Source organism: Hyaena hyaena, unplaced genomic scaffold (assembly GCF_003009895.1).
Source record: "Hyaena hyaena isolate Hyena2069 unplaced genomic scaffold, ASM300989v1 scaffold_1221, whole genome shotgun sequence".
Taxonomy (NCBI): Eukaryota; Metazoa; Chordata; class Mammalia; order Carnivora; family Hyaenidae; genus Hyaena; species Hyaena hyaena.
In genome coordinates, this window is record NW_024081857.1 from 64,414 (window position 1) to 79,971 (window position 15,558).

Consider the following 15,558-nt stretch of genomic DNA (forward strand, 5'->3'; position numbering starts at 1 on the left):
CAACAAAAGTAGGCCAACACCAAGACATATTGCAATTAAATTTGCAAAATACAGTGGTAAAGAAAAAGTCATAAAAGCAGGAAGACAAACAAAGTCTTTCACTTATGGAGGAAAATCCATAAGGCTAGCTGGAGATTTCTCAACAGAAACTTGGCAAACTGTAAGGGAGCGGCATGATATATTCAATGTGCTGAATAGGAAAAATCTGGAGCCAAGAGTACTCTATCCAGCCAGGCTACCATGCTCTTTTTCATAACTGGGTTTTGTAATAATAAGATGTCATGCAAAATGTAAAGGGCTTTTTTATTGGCTCACATGGTTCAAATGGCTGGAGATAAGGCAGGCTTTGCTCACTGCAGTGGAGGGTTGAACTCGGCTGTTCTGTGAGGCAACTCTGCCTGTCCTCTTCCCACACTTCCATGATCTACCAGGCTACAACAGTGTCACATGTCACATCCAAGCACCATACCATCAGGTAAAAAGTCAGTCAAAGAATAAAACCCTTGCATCCCATTCTAGTTGGACCAACTAATTTCAAGCGCATTGGACAGTCATTGAGGTGGGGATGTGTGAGTTACACTAAATGACTAAAGCCATCTAGAGCTTCTTTTCTGCTGCCAGAGGTGGAACTAAATAACTGCTTCCTAGTGGCAAAGGAAGGGGATGGATGCTTTGCACAGAAGGAAACCACTAAATATCCACTACAATTTTTAGTACTTTAAAAAAAAAAAAAAACCTTTCTGTCAGGTAACTATTTTTATTTTAGTAAATACTTTTATTTTTAAGTTGCTAACGCTATCCCCATTATTAAGTATTCTTGTGCCATAAACAAACAAATCGGCATAATAGCAGAATTTAAATTCTTGCAATTTAATTTCTTACAATTTTCCAAACTAGTGAAGTAAAAGAAAAATGAAGGTTGAAAATATTATAAATATAGGAAAATCTTTGGTGATATATGCATGGAAAAGCAGTTTGAAAACTGCTTGATAAGTTAAAAATAAATGAATACTGTTTTCATGAGTTAGCAGAATGAACTTTGTGGTTAGTACCCTGGTAACTGTTCTTGCACAGAGACAATCATCTTAATATAATCATTACTGATGATGCTAAATTGGGACAGAGCTATTTACAGCAAGCAGCAACCCGACACTCTTTAAAGCATAGGAGAAAGAATTGAGTGCTATCATTATGGATCCTTTCTCCATTTCCCAAATACAGATAACATGCCTAGGAAAGTATAAGGAAATTTAGAAGCAGTCAAAAAAATAGCAAAAGGAATATTATGACAATGAAATATTGCTCAGCACAAGAAGAGAATGGGTTGAATCAACAATTTTCCTTGGTCTAATGCTACCTGACAGAACAGAAGTGAAAGCTGCTTGAAGAGCCATCTCTTTTCCTTGTCCCGTAAAACCTACCTGGCCTTAATATAGTTCCAGGCACAGAGGCTGAGCTCAATAAATATTTGTGGGACTCATAAAGAGTGTGGTGATAAGTACCAGTGAGAACAGTATTAAAAATAGCCACCATTCTCAAATTCTCCTGAGTGACTAAAGTATTTATCCTTAAGCAGTTGCTAACTGTGCTCAAAGTGTCTGGTATTCCAGTTCTGGTATTCTCTCTCCTTTAGTTTCTTAAAGGATTTCTTTTTGTCTCTCCATCAGTAGATCTCTTATTACTTCATAAATAAAATAGAAGAAGTCATCAATGGGGAAAATGCCTAGCCATCTCCTTCTCTAGTTCTTGTCTGTCCTTGAGGGCACCCATGCTTCCAACTCCTAAGGATCTCACTTTCATGTGGACACTTTGCCCCCTTTTGAATTGCTTTATCAATTTTCTGTCTTTCTGGATATTCTAGCCCCACCTCTCTCTTACCTTTCACCATAGAAATATACTCAGTTTTCCTCCTTCCATATTTATTTTTTAAAATGAACATACGCACTTTTCCTAATCTCTCATATCTTTCAAATTGAGACTGTCTCCCTCCTTCTCTTAGTCACCAAATTGTTTAAAATAAATTGTCCACCCTTGTTTTCCCAACTTCTTCAGTCCCTCATCACCTAAATCAAATACAATTTGACCTCTATCTTCACCACTCTAATAAAGTGACACAAACCTCACAAGAGATCCTGATTTCCAAATTCAGTTGGACCATTTCCATGGTGCACATACCCTAAGTGGACAGGAAGTAGTGCACATGCTTATATGAACAGAACATCGGATGTTTGTCCTTCTACGCACTTAGCACAAAGCTGTGCAGAGAAAACGTCTGTTAAATAGAAACATGCAAGAATTCCCATATGAAAGTATGTAGACAAAATGTGCAGTACTCATAATATATTCTTCTTTTTACATATTCTCCAAGCTTTTACTGCAAATATATGTTGCAAAAAGTACAGCATTTAAATTACAATCTGTTGTGTACTTTCCGTTATACTGTTCTGAATAAATATCTGAAACGCCTTGAGTGCTGAATGCCAAAGATGATTGAAATCCCTCTGAGCCATAAATTTAAAATGTGTTCTCTGTGGTGGTGAAGATTTTGCATTATGTAAAAGATATAATTGGATACTCTATCCTGAAAGAAAGACAGGACAAATATTACAGAACTCTGCATATCTGATTTCTCTCCTTTTAAAAGTAGAAATAAATTGTATCAGCTTACATGAAAGTGGAATATAAAATATAAAATGATACAAGTCAACATCCATTTTGTTTTCTCTCTGATTCAAGTAGCCCCTAATTTAAACATTCAGACTAGCATCTGATTTTTTTGTTCTTGCCATTGTTAAATTCAGTCTAGCATCTCACTGAATGAATAAGAATTTCAGTCTGTTGAGTGAAGAATTAGGTCCCCCTGAAATTTCAGAGTTGGCCAAGTCTCAGAGACTCTGACTTTCTGCTACCAGTGCCAAATTATAGCAGAGTCATTCTTCAGTAGTTTTGCAAATGGGGTTAGCCAAAGAGATGTGGCTTAACACCTGTAATTCCAAGGGCACTGAATAGACTAACAATTTTCCAAACATTTCCCAGCAGACTAAAGAGAAACAAGCATTTAGGAAAATTACCCTTACTCTTTAAAGGCTTTTAGAGAGGGAAAAGTCATATTTTATAAAGGCAAATAATTTCTAAGCTAGGAATTGTAAATTGCTGATTAGTTAATCATCAGGAATTTGTTTACCTGGTTTAATTACTACATATAATCACATATAAACAGAGTCCTAAGAAGCATATGTTGGCTAAGAGGAGATAAATCAGTGCAAGAATTAACTTGTCCTGGTCACTGCTGCAGCAGCATGCAAGAGTTAATATGTTAATAACGGGTGCTTGGATGAGTGTGCAGGGTCTAAAGTGGCAATGGGGGAGCAGGTAATACAAGAGCAATGGGTGTCATCATTGCGCTGGGGCCATGCTTATCTTCTGTGTATCGTTCCAATTTTACTGTATCTGCTGCCAAAGCGAGCATGATCCAAGAGCAATGGGAAGAAGATAAAGACATTTTTTATACTCATAATTTGGTCTAAAATCCAACTCAACTGCTAGGTAAATGAAATTGTGCATGTATGTGTGTATTCACGTGTGTGTTTTAGGATCAGAAATAATGTTTAAAATAATCCATTTCAAGAAATCCTGCCAATCAAATGGAAAGATGACTGACGTGTTTGTTGCATTGGCAGATGGTTTAGATGTTGATTTTGTTCGTGTATAAGCTGTTTGTCTTGGGTGTCTACATACTGCTTTCTGAAGGTGACTAAAAATCTCTGCACCTGCCAAATCTCATATTTAACATTCAACAGTTGGTGCAGGCAGGAATATCATTCAGAGACAAAAATCTCCCATTAGTCATGCTATTTTAGGTGGACTATTATCAAAACCTAAGCAAATAGCAACCTAAATTAACTCAAACTTAAATTCAAGGTCTAATTTTGTCCTTTAAGCTTGCTAAGATATTTAGTCTAATACTCATCACTTAATCAACTTAACAAAAGCATCATGGTAACATGAAAAAACAGTGGCATTTACTACATTTTAATTACCATAACAACCTGCAAATGTAGAAACATCAGTCCCCAAAATTTTGGGAGCTGCTTTTGTTTCATCATATTAAGCTTTCAAATATATTACGATATATTTTTCTGTATTTTTTTTAGTTTCTATGTTATATAATAATCAGGTTATTTATTTTATTCATACCTTTTATTTAGAGAAATCTCATTTGAAAAAAGCCAGCAGGGGTGCCTGAGTGCCTCAGTCTGTTAGGCGTCCAACTTCAGCTCAGGTCATGATCTTGTAGTTTGTGGGTTCAAGCCCTGCATTACATTCTGTGCTGACAGCTCAGAGCCTGCAGCCTGTTTCAGATTCTGTGTCTCCTTCTCTCTCTGCTCCTCCCACACTCACGCTCTGTCTCAAAAATAAACAAACATTAAAAATAATTAAAACAAAATATGCCTTATAAAAATGTCATATTGGTAATACCATGCCTCCACCTACTATCATAGACCTTTGATTAAAACATGATAGCCTCTTTTTTAAAGAAGGAATCAAACATCACTGATTAAAAGTAGATACTATACTAATACAAAAGTATATATTGTATTTTTAAATGTATGACATTTACACAAAAACTATAATATCTCTTAAAGATTTTTATCTTTGGGGGCACTTGGGTGGCTCAGTCAGTTAAACATCCAACTTCTGCTAAGGTCATGATGTGTGGTTTGTGAGTTTGAGCCCTGCGTTGGGCTCTGTGCTGACAGCTCAGAGCCTGGAGCCTGCTTCCGTTTCTGTGTGTGTGTGTTTCTCTGCTCCTCCCCCACTCATGATCTGCCTTTCTCTGTTTCTCAATGATAAAAAACGTAAAAAAAAAGATTTTTATCTTTTTTGTTATAGCAGAGAACAATGTTGAGTGTAATAACAGCAGCTATTTCAGATATTAATAGCAACTATGTACCAGGCATGGTGTTGAGTGTCAGGGATGGATAAAATAGTCAAAAATAAAGTATTTTCTTCTTTGGCAAAGTTTAAGGTCTAACCATTAGTTTAAGAAAACTGTAGGGGCATCTAAGTGGCTCAGTAAGTTGAGTTACTCTTGATTTCAGCTCAGATCATGATCCCAGAGTGGTGGGATGGAGCCCTACGTCAGGCTCTGTGCTGAGCATGGAACCTGCTTAAGATTCTTTCTTACTCTCTGTCTCTCTAAACTAAAAAATAAATAAAAAATGTAAAAAAATGTGTACAGTGATGGAGGGAAATCATTCTTTACCACAGGTGGTCTTCAATGTTAACTTTATTGCCATGCTAAAGAAACAAAATGCCTTAGCATATTGAATTCCATTTTTTAATAATTATATTTTCAAAATAGCAATATAAAATTTATTGGTTAATATACATTTTACTTTTATAATTCTAAAATTCCAGGATGGTCTACTACTTAATCACTGCCAAAAAAGAAGTGCTAATCAACCTCACTAAAAACAGCTTCATTGTTTTTCTTAGATACAAAGCAACACTTGTTTGACATATAGCTTAATTTTAGACACATTTTTGACTCATTTATTTACTTCTGTATATTATTTGCAACCAATTTATCCTGCAGGCCATGCCTGGAAATTACCACGCTCAAGGTTAAATGGTCTATAGAGGCCATGCTGGGTTTTTTAATTGCTCTGAGTACTTAAATATGCAAGATATAATTTTTTTCCAGGCTAAAATTATTGTGGCCAGAATTAAGAGGCATTTTTAATCTCTTGAGTTAAAGCTGACTTCAAACTACTTGATGAGGAAAGTTGGGACCAACTTTTCCCAAAGGATATATCTGAGTAGAAAAGGAGTAGTTATCCACCCCAGATCCTTCTAAGACCCCTCCTCCTGCCTTAGAAATGCTGATCTGCTCCTGGGCCACATAACAATAAAATGTATGGCTCTGTTCTTCATCAATAACACAAAGTAGCGCTCCCAGCACTTGTTAGGTAACCCAACTACAAATTATTGCTGCTCATTACCCATCAACACTTTAGTTAAGAGAATATCTGTGGAAGATTTCCTGAAATGTAATTCAATCCGCCTAGAGGAACTATTAAAACCAACCTATGGATTAAGACTGATGAACAGAGAAATGGACACCTAGATGCCAAATATTATCCCTCACAGAAACACCTTTGGAAAGCCGTGCTCTTGCCTTGGCATTGTGCTCCAGGCTCTCACTGAAGGACTGTAACAAACAGTCCCATAAAACTCCTCCATGTAGTTGCTACATCAATTTTTTGAGGACACTGTTCACTATGTTACACTGTCCTTTATGTGAGGACTCAAAGGAGAAATTTTTCTCTGGGCTCTGTGCCAGGAATAATTGGGCTTCTTATAAGCAACAGGTTAGTTTCCTTTTTTATGGGCAATGGGCAACTTTGTTTTCCCCAATGTTGCCCTCTTTTCTTTGCTTCAAAACTGAAGAGTCAAGTGTGTGGCCTGCCTCAAGCAAATTTGGAAGCCTTTATGGCACACTTGAAATTCATCTCATGTTTTCTTCTGCCTTCCTTGTTTCTCTTTTCCCTCAATATCTATTTTTTATTTCAATTTATCTAAATACATAAAAGCTACCTAAATTTTATTCTGAAAGAAGATGTGATAAATAAGGAAGATTAACGACATGAGATAAAAGCAGCATATATTTTTCCATTTAATCATTTCAGTCTTACTTTTTAACTGAGAGGCAAGAAGCCAGCTTTTGCCCCAGGAGCAAAACACAAACAAACAAAACCCCCTTTATTGTTAGCTTCTAATTGTAAAACTATTCAGTGAATGTAAAGAAAAAAAAAATTGAAGCTGTGAAATGAAGAGAGAGATTATGTCTTTTCACCAGGCGGAGGGGAGGAGCCCCCTTTGCGGGGAGCTGCAGGGAGTTGGGGGGAAAAGAAAGAGTGGCTGAAACTGCTCAAAGAACTGTTCCTGGAGAAGAGAAAACCCTCAGCTTGGGACAAAGAGAGATCCGGTTTTCAGCTATGATGCTGACTTTGAGCTGGGTGCCCCAGTCCCAGGAGACCAGGAGCAGCGCCAGGAGAAACTGCTCCTCTGCTCTCCAACTCGATCCAGAGAGGAAGTGCCCTGCCTGCAACTGCTACGCCACTCCCTGGGCCCAATCCCAGTGGGGAAGCGGCGGGCTTGAAACTGCTCAGAAGGACTCGTCCTGAGGGTTTATATTTTGGGCGAGGACCAATATCTGGAATATCAGTATCAATAAAGCATGCAGACTAAAGTCTGGAAACAAGGCGTGGCTTGGGACATAGAACACGGCCCACCTTGGCAACGGCCGCAGCACAGGGAGATTGGACCCAAAACAGTAGTTTGCAATGCTTGGTTCAAGGAGAGACTGAGTGCCAACATTTTTCTCCCCACAACCACCAGGGTCTGACCTCAGGGAGCGGCCCGCCCTGGGACACAGTGGAGACTAAGACCTGCTTACACCAAACCATGCCCATCCCCGATAGAAAGCTGCTTGTTTACTGGAACCCGGGGCAAGACCAACATGGATGCACTGCTGTGATTAATTCAAGATCAGTTCTTTCTATTCAGATATATTTTCCCTTGTCTCATTCGTATCCTTCCCCTCTGCTGGACTGGGCACTCTGGACATTAGTTTGCTTAATCCATTCTCTAGATGTATATTCTACACCACCACTGCTACCTTTCTATCTCTCTTTCTCTGGAGTAATCAGGCTATATAGTTTCTCTGAACATTATCTTCATTTCTTTCTCCTCTTACCATATTCTCCTCTTTCTCTCTCTGAATTGGGCCTCTTTGTCTCTCCCCCTGGTCATTGTCCAATTTTGCTTTCTCCCCACCCTGTCATTTCTCTCCTTGTATATGCTCTTCCATCAGCACGCATACACCCTGCTTATTTGTAGCTGGGAATCCTGGTTTTATGCTTTTAGACTGTCCTTTGTCTTCTGTGTTTTTTTCTTTTTTCTTTTTTTTTCTTTTTTATTTTTATTACTTGTTTTCTTTTTTTCTTCTTTTTTTTTTTTCAGTTTGCCTTTCAGTTTGCTTGTTTGTTGGAATTTTCTGTGCGATGTGTGCCTTTGTTCCCTGTGTGTTTGTCTGTCTGTTTTCTTTTCCAGGGGTACAGAAAAAAAACAAGCCAAAGTACACATGGGGGAGAGTCCCAAATACCACTATGAACAGGGAAATAAAATAATCAAAGTCACAACAAAAGAGATCAAAAGACACCATTCAAAGAACACTTCCTGAATAGACAGGCCCTGGACAGTCAATGAGCCTTCTTTAATACAGCAGCACTTGCAAGTGCAGAGTGCATAAGAAGCTTTTAAAACTAACAAGAGACAGACAGCTAACCAAAATGATGAAACGGGAGAACTCTCCTCTAAAAAATCCAGAAGAAATGACACCTAAGAACTGCTTAAAACAGATATAAGCAACATAACTGAACAAGAACTTAGAACAATAGTCATAAAATTAATTGGTGGGCTTGAAAAAGACATGGAAGACATCAGAGAAGCTATTGCTACAAAGACTATGGAGCTTAAAAATAGTTGTGATGAATTAAAAACTGGTATAAATGAGGTGCATAATAAAATGGAGGATCCAATGCATGGATTAAAGAGGCAGTGAGGAGAATAGGTGAATTAGAAGACACAATTATAGAAAAAGAGGAAGCCTAGAAAAAGAAAGATAAACTGATCCAGGAACACAAAAGGAGAGTTTGAGAGCTGAGTGATACAGTCAAATTGACCAATATCCATATCATAGGAATTCCAGAAGAGGAAAACAGGGAAAGACACTGAAGGAGTCCTTGAACAAATTATAGCTGAGAACTACCCCACTCTGGGGAAAGAAACAAATATTGAAATCCAAGAGGCACAGAGAACTCCCCTCAGATGCAACTTGAATCGATATTCTGCATGACATATCATAGTGAAACTGGCAAAAGATAAGGACAAAGAGAGAATTCTGAAAGCATCTAGGGATAAAAGGGCCCGAACATACAAAGGGAGACCTATCAGAATAGTTACAGACCTATCTACTGAAACTTGGCAGGCCAGAAAGGAATGGCAGGAAATCTTCAATGTGATGAACAGAAAAAATATGCAGCCAAGAATCCTCTATCCAGCAAGCCTGTCATTCAGAACAGAAGGAGAGATAAAAATCTTCCCAAATAAGCAAAAATTGAAAGAATTCGTCTCCACTAAACCAGCCCTACAAGAAATCCTAAGGAGGGAAGGGGGGCACCTGGGTGGCTTGGTCGGTTAAGTGTCCAACTTCAGCTCAGGTCATGGTCTCACAGTCTGGGGGTTCGAGCCCCACATTGGGCTCTGTGCTGATAGCTCAGAGCCTGGAGCCTGTTCCAGATTCTGTGTCTCCCTCTCTCTCTGCCCTTCCCCAGCTCATGCTCTATCTCTCTCTGTCTCAAAAATAAATAAATGTTAAAAAAGAAAAGAAATCCTAAGGGGGACTCTATGAGGGAAGTGTTGCAAGAAGCACAAGGTACCAGAGACACCACCACAAGCATGAATCCTACAAAAAAAACAATGACTCTAAACCCATATTTTTCAATAATAACACTGAATGTAAATGGACTAAATGTTCCGATCAAAAGACATAGGGTGTCAGAATGGATAAAAAAAAAAACAAAACTGAAATTCATCTACTTGCTGTCTACAAAAAACTCATTTTAGACCTGAGGACACCTTCAGATTGAAAGTAAGGGGATGGAGAAATATCTATCATGCTACTGGAAGTCAAAAGAAAGCTGAAGTAGCTATCTTTATATCAGACAAACTGGACTTTAAAGTAAAGGCAGGAACAAGGGATGAAGAAGGGCATTATATAATAATTACAGGGTCTATCCATCAGGAAGAGCTAACAGTTATCAATGTCTATGCACTAAATCCAGGAGCATCCAAATACATAAAACAATTAATCACAAACAGAAACAATCTTATGGACAAGAATGTGCTAATAGCCGGGGACTTTAATACGTCACTTGCAGCAATGGATAGATCAACTAGACAGAAAATCACTAAAGAAACAAAGGACTTGAATGACACATTGGACCAGATGGATTTGACAGATGTATTTAGAACTCTACATCCTGAGGCCATGGAATTCACTTTCTTCTCAAGTGCACAGGGCACATTCTTCAAGATAGATCACATACTGAGTGATAAAGCAGCTCTCAATAAATATAAAAGGATTGAGATCATACCATGCACACTTTCAGATCACAATGCTATGAAACTTGAAATCAACCACCGGAAAAAGTCTGGAAACCTCCAAAAACATGGAGGTTAAAGAACACCCTACTAAAGAACATATGAGCCAATCAGGCAATTAGAGAAGAAATTTTAAAAATATATGGGAACAAATGAAAATGAAAATACAACAATCCAAACTCTATGAGATGCAAAAAAGGCAGTCCTAAGAGGAAAGTACACTGCACTCCAGGCCTACTTCAAGAAATTAGAAAAAGTGCAAGTACAAAATCTAACAGCGCACCTAAAAGGAGCTAGGAGAGCAACAAGAGCTCCCCAAACCCAGTAGGAGAAGGGAAATAATAAAAGTCAGAGCAGAAATAAACAATATGTATATTAAAAAAAAAAAACAAACACTTGGTCATATCAATGAAACCAGAGTTGGTTTTTTGAAAAAATAAACAAAATTGACAAACTTCTAGCCAGGCTTCTCAAAAAGAAAAGAGAGAGCACTCAAATAGACAAAATCATGAATGAAAAAGGACTTATTACAACCAATCCCTCAGAAATACAAGAAATTATCAGGGAATACTTTGAAAAATTATATGCCAACAAGCTGGACAGCTTAGAATAAATGGGCAAATTCCTAAACACACATGCACTACCAAAATTAACATGGGAAGATATAGAAAATCTGAACAGGCCCAAAAATTGAATCAGTTATCAAAAGTCTCCCAACAAATAAGAGCCCTGGGCCAGATGGCTTCCCTGGGGAGTTCTACCAGATATTTACATCAGAGTTAATACCCATTCTTTTCAAACTATTCCAAAAAATAGAAATGGAAGGAAAACTTCTGGACTCATTGTACGAAGCCACCATCAATTTGATTCCCAAGCCAGACAGAGACCCAGCAAAAAAGAGAACTACAGGCCAATATCCTTGATGCATACGGATGCAGAAGTCCTCAAGAAGATACTTGCAAATCGAATGCAACAGCACATAAAAAGAATTATCCACCATGAACAAGTGGGATTCATTCCTGGGTTACAGGGCTGGTTCAATATTTGCAAAACAATCAATGTGATACATCACATTACAAAAGAAAAGATAGAAACCATATGATCCTTTCTATAGATGCAGAAAAAGCACTTGACAAAATACAGCATCCTTCTTAATAAAGACCCTCAAGAAAGTCAGGATAGAAGGAACTTACTTAAACATCATAAAAGTCATTTATGAGAAGCCCTCAGCTAAGATCATCCTCAATGGGGAAAAACTGAGAGCTTTCCCCCAAGATCAGGAACATGACAGGGATGTCCACTCTCACCACTGTTGTTTAACATAGTGCTGGAAGTCCTAGCATCAGCCATCAGACAACAAAAGGAAATAAAAGGCACCAGAATTGGCAAAGAAGAAGTCAAATTTTCACTGTTGGCAGACGACATGATACTGTACATAGAAAACCTGACAGACTCCACCAGAAGCCTACTAGAACTGATTCATTAATTCAGCAAAGATGCAGGGTACAAAATCAACGTACAGAAATCGTTTGCATTTTAATACACCAGTAATGAAACAACAGAGAGAGAAACTGATCCCATTCATAATTGCAACAGAAACTATAAAATACCTAGGAATAAACCTAACCAAAGATATGAGATCTGTATGATATAAACTATAGAAAACTTATGAAGGAAATTGAAGAAGACACAAAGAAATGGAAAAGCATTCCATGCTCATGGATTGGAAGAATAAATATTGTTAAAATGTCATTACTACCCAAAGCAATCTACACATTCAGTCCAATCCCAATCAAAATTGCACCAGCATTCTTCTCAAAGCTAGAACAAACTATCCTAAAATTTGTATGAAATCACAAAAGACTCTGAATAGCCAAAGTAATATTGAAAAATAAAACCAAAACAGGAGTCATCACCATCCCAGGCTTTAGCCTCTACTACAAAGCTGTCATCATCAAGACAGTATGGTATTGGCACAAAAACAGACACAGAGACCAATGGAATAGAATTGATAACTCAGAATTGGACCCACAAATGTATGGCCAACTAATCTTTGACAAAGCGGAAAAGAGTATCCAATGGGAAAAAAACAGCCTCTTTAACAAACGGTGCTGGGAGAACTGGACAGCAACATGCAGAAGAACGAAACTAGATCATTTTCTCACACTGTATTATACACACACACACACACACACACAAACTCAAAATGGATAAAGGATCTGAATGTGTGATAAGAAACCATCAAAACCCTAGAGGAGAAAGCAGGAAACAACCTCCTTGACCTCCACGGCAGCAATTTCTTACTTGACACATCCCCAAAGGCAGGGGAATCAAAAGCAAAAATGAACAATGGGACCTCATCAAGATAAAAAGCTTCTGCATGGCAAAGGAAACAATCTATAAAAAGAATAGGCAACTGATGGGGGCTGATGAGGGTGGGGGAGAGTGCAAGGGGGCGATGGGCATGTAGGAGGGCACTTGTTGGGATGAGCACTGGGTATTATATGGAAACCAACTTGACAATAAACTATGAAAAAAAAAGAAGATGTCTTTTTTTCCTCACATAAAGAATTCTGAGTTAAGAGGAGCAGAAAGAAAAAAAAGTGAGAAGCAATGTAACAGCCTTATCTCTGCTCACATCCTCAGCTCATAGAGACTAATACCTTTCTACACTGCCATTCAGCAGCCTCACAGAAGTGATGAAAAGAACTACTTATAAAGCAGTAAGAGTAACCATTAGCACCTAATGCTTGCAGTCCTCAGAAAGTCGTAGGAGAACAGACAATTCTTTGGCAGCCAGGCCCAGGAAGATATTCTTAGAGCTTCAGAGGCTGGACATTATAGGACAAGGTATGGCTGGGGTTAGTGCAAGAGAGTTAGCAGAACAAAGGCCACAGAGGTGCCAACAATGAGAACTATATACCAGGACAGTCCACCTCGTGAGAAAAAGACCAGTGTGGACTTTGGGAGACAATGAGGTAGGGTCACTCCTCTTCAGGTATTTTACTGGTGGCAGGTAGGTTCCCTTGGAGTTTAGAAATGGAAGAAGGATGAGAAACAACAAGAGAGCTCCAAGAACAGGGAATGAAAATGAGACTCGGTTAAACAGAAAATGAATTACAGATACTTGTGCTGATGAAGGAAAACCCGTCCAGAACCTAGGTGAATTTGCCAGGCTGTTTGGTACAGAAATTATAAAGGAAACTATAAAGGGTGATACTTGAAAGTTACATTTTTCAGTTTGTGATCAGAATATGTGTCTGTAAAGTAAGTAAGTGGCATTCATAATTGAGTGTACATATAACTACATATAATTACATATACATTGTACATATAATTACATATAAATACATATAATGTAGATTTTCTTCTACCTCTCTCTTTTTAGAAATTGTCCTTTCTGAAGTCAGTAATCATACATTGTAGTATGGGGGTGACTGGGTGGCTCAGTCAGTTAAGCATCTGACTTCAGCTCAGGTCATGTTCTCACAGTTCATGAGTTCAAGCCCTCCGTCAGACTCTGCTGACAGCTCAGAGTCTAGAGCCTTCTTTGAATTCTGTGTCTCCCTCTCTCTGTCCCTCCCTTGCTTGAACTCTGTCTCTCTAAAGTGAATATACATTAAAAATTAATATATATATATATATATAGTGTAATATGGATACGTCTAAATTACCATTTTCTGTTCTTAGGCTCTGAGGAGCAGTTCCTGAACAACAGATTTCTTTTTTTGGTTCATACACCACAGCCTTCTCATAGTTCTCCTCCTACCAGTCTGGCTGTCCCTTTCCTATATGTTTACTGGCATAAATTTGCATGTATACCATTCAACTTTAAATGCATACTTTATTCAAGCCTTTCTCCTCCTTTTCATTTGTTCTCTCAGTTATCTCTTAGGCAAATGAGGCACAAATTTTTATTTCTAACCATATCTCTTTCAGACTTCTATTTCAAACCCTAAATTGCTACCTGGTATCTCTAGCCACATGTCTCATTTATAGCCTCAAACACAACATATTAAATCAAATTATCCATTTTCCCTAAAGCCGAATTCCATTGCCATACCTCTGACTGACATCAAGTTACTGCGATTACTTCAAGCTCCTGAACAAAACTAGAAGCATTGCCTCTTTTTCTCTCTCACCTACCATGTAAAACAAGTCAAAGACTTTCTTGCTTTTAGCTTTATATCCAAGCTAGTTCCTCCACTTATTTGCTCCCATTTCCATACCTGGCTGTGGTACAAAGAACATAGATTTGGGGGTTCATATGAACCTGGGTTGGATTATGGTGTCAAATTTTAAACACAGTACTTAAAGCTTAGTTATGTCATCTGTAAAATGGAGATTAAAAATAGCTGCCTTACGAGTTTGATGTAACAATATCCTGAAATGATTTATCTGAAAACATAGCACAAGCCTACTATACCCACTTAGGAAAATTTACCATCTCAATGTTGAGGAATACTAAAGAAAATCATTCAGTTCTGTAAATATGGAATCACAATGATTAGTTAGATTCCCAGTAATAATTCATTATGTTTTAACCAGCTTCTCCTTGCCCTTTTACTTTCAGAACAATTCTGAGCCTTCACTATTCTCCATCAGCCATCTTACCTGTTCTCCTTCCATTTAGTCTCAGACATGACTTTTGCCTTCAAAGTTGCAGTGAGGCTGCCAGGGGTCTCATCTTCCTACTTTAACACCAATAACTTATATCTAACTAACACAATAACCAATATCTAACTACTTCCCTTTCTTATTCCCTTGCTTCCAGTTTTACAAACAGTTTTCCCTCCCTTTGTTCAATGTCAGCCCTTCCCCTCCTCTTTTCACCACTTCCCATACGATCAAATTCAGGAATTTGTTCTATTAATAATGCCCTTTCTCTGCTATATCCTATATATCCATATCCACTTACTCTTTTCCTTAATCATTAAATACATTTGAATCTTCTCATCCTAAAATATCCCTACCTGATCCTCAAGATCTAAACTTGAGCCACCATCCTGATCCTCTTTTGCCATTCCAGGAAAAATGATTTTGAAGGGAATTCTTTCTTCACACTATATACTTATTTAATTCTGTATTTCTTAGCCTAGTGGAATCAGACTTGCTTCTCTACCCATCCTTCAACTTAACTCTGGGTGTTCAGTGATCTGCCTATTTTAAAATGTGCCCCTCTACTGAATTCACAATTGCCACTTATCCCTTCTTGAATTCTCTCTTCTTTTCACTTCCATGACTTCTAAAACTGTCCCTTTCTTTTTCTTTCTTTCTTTCTTTCTTTCTTTCTTTCTTTCTTTCTTTCTTTCTTTCTTTCTTTCTTTC

The 15,558-nt window shown here is 38.0% G+C and overlaps 1 pseudogene; it reads right to left on the reverse strand.

Moving 5' to 3' along the window:
• Positions 1–3,373: 3,373 nt before the first annotated feature.
• On the reverse strand, positions 3,374–3,469 carry LOC120224685 (annotated as a pseudogene).
• Positions 3,470–15,558: the final 12,089 nt, after the last annotated feature.